Here is a 2,524-nt window from a genome sequence, read left to right on the forward strand (position 1 = left end):
AGTGAGCTAACATTCCCTTTTTTACCTACAGTGCATTCGGAAACTATTCAGACCCATTCAGTTTTTCCACATTTTGTTACGTTACAGCCGTATTCTAAAATTGATTAAATTGTTTTCCCCCCCAATCAATCTACACACAATACCTCATAATGACAAAGCAAAAACTGTTTTTTTAGACATTTTTGCAAAAAACACTTAAATATCACATTTACATAAGTATTCAGACCCTTTACTCAGTACTTTTTTGAAGCACCTTTGGCAGCGATTACAGCATCGAGTCTCCCCCCACACCCCTTCTGCCCAGAACAACCTCAATTCGTCTCGGGGGATGGACTCTACAGGGTGTCGAAAGCGTTCCACAGGGATGCTGGCCCATGTTCACTCCAATGCCTCCCACAGTTAAGTTGGCTGGATGTCCTTTGGGTGTTGGACCATTCTTGATACACACGGGAAACTGTTTATCGTGAAAAACCCAGCAGTGTTGTAGATCTTGACACAAACCAGTGCGCCTGGCACTTACTACCATACCCTGTTCAAACGCACTTAAATCTTTTGTCTTGCCCATTCACCCTTTGAATGGCACACATACACAATCCATTGTCTCTTGGCTTAAACATATTTCTTTAACCTGTCTCCTCCCCTCCATCTACACTGATTGAAGTGGATTTAACAAGTGACATCAATAAGGTATCATAGCCTTCACCTGGATTCACCTGGTCGGTCTAGGTCATGGAAAGAGCAGGTGTTCTTAATGTTTTGTACACTCAGTGTATATTTGTACTAAACTCAGCAAAAAAAGAAACGTCCCTTTTTCAGGACCCTGTCTTTCAAAGATAATTCGTAAAAATCCAAATAACTTCACAGATCTTCATTGTAAAGGTTTTATAAACAATTAATGAACATGCACCTGTGGAACGGTCGCTAAGACACTAACAGCTTACAGACGGTAGGCAATTAAGGTCACAGTTATGGAAACTTAGGACACTAAAGAGGCCTTTCTACTGACTTTGAAAAACACAAAAAAAAAGATGCCCAGGGTCCCTGCTCATCTGCGTGTACGTGCCTTAGGTGTGCTGCAAGGAGGCATGAGGACTGCAGATATGGCCAGGGCAATAAATTGCAATGTCCGTACTGTGAGACACCTAAGACAACACCACATGAAGACAGGATGGCCAGCTGATCGTCCTCGCAGTGGCAGACCACGTGTAACACCTGCACAGGATCGGTACATCCGAACATCACACCTGCAGGACAGGTACAGGATGGCAACAACAACTGCCCGAGTTACACCAGGAACACACAATCCCTCCATCAGTGCTCAGGCTGTTCGCAATACGCTGAGAAAGGCTGGACTGAGGGCTTGTAGGCCTGTTGTACTGTTGTATGGCAGGTCCTCACCAGGCATCACCGGAAACAATGTCGCCTATGGGCACAAACCCACCATCGCTGGACCAGACAGGACTGGCAAAATGTGCTCTTCACTGACGGGTTGCGGTTTTGTCTCACCAGGGGTGATGGTCGGATTTGCGTTTATCGTCGAAGGAATGAGTGTTACACCGAGGCCTATTCTCTGGAGCGGGATCGATTTGGAGGTGGAGGGTCCATCATGGTCTGGGGCGGTGTGTCACAGCATCATCGGACTGAGCTTGTTGTCATTGCAGGCAATCTCAACGCTGTGCGTTACAGGGAAGACATCCTCCTCCCTCATGTGGTACCCTTCCTGCAGGCTCATCCTGACATGACCCTCCAGCATGACAATGCCACCAGCCATACTGCTTGTTCTGTGCTTGATTTCCTGCAAGACAGGAATGTCAGTGTTCTGCCATGGCCAGCAAAAAGTCCGGATCTCAATCCCATTGAGCACGTCTGGGACCTATTGGATCGGCGGGTGAGGGCTAGGGCCATTCCCCCCAGAAATGTCCAGGAACTTGCAGGTGCCTTGGTGGAGGAGTGGGATAACATCTCACAGCAAGAACTGGCAAATCTGGTGCAGTCCATGAAGAGGAGATGCACTGCAGTACTTAATGCAGCTGGTGGCCACACCAGATACTGACTGTTACTTTTGATTTTGACCCCCGCTTTGTTCAGGGACACATTATTCCATTTCTGTTTGTCACATGTCTGTGGAACTTGTTCAGTTTTTCTCAGTTGTTGAATCTTGTTATGTTCATACAAATATTTAGACATGTTAAGTTTGCTGAAAATAAACGCAGTTGACAGTGAGAGGACATTTTATTTTTTTGCTAAGTTTGTGACTTTTCACCCTTTGAATTGTCGTTAGTGGATGAGATGTAGAGTGAGTGCTAGATAAATACTTTGAATGTGCATCCAAGCTTCTAGATCATTCTGCACCAAGCTAGGAATGGGGAGACTTCTTTCCACTTTAAAAGGCTTGAATCGTGTGCCTCCTACACACACGCGCGCACACGGACACACGCACAGAGTTCTCAACCCCAACAATGAGAGCCCCTTGTATTCCGCTCCCCTTTCCCACAGATTCCACAGCATAGCACTCTATGCACAG

This window comes from Salmo salar, chromosome ssa11 (genome assembly GCF_905237065.1).
Source record: "Salmo salar chromosome ssa11, Ssal_v3.1, whole genome shotgun sequence".
Taxonomy (NCBI): Eukaryota; Metazoa; Chordata; class Actinopteri; order Salmoniformes; family Salmonidae; genus Salmo; species Salmo salar.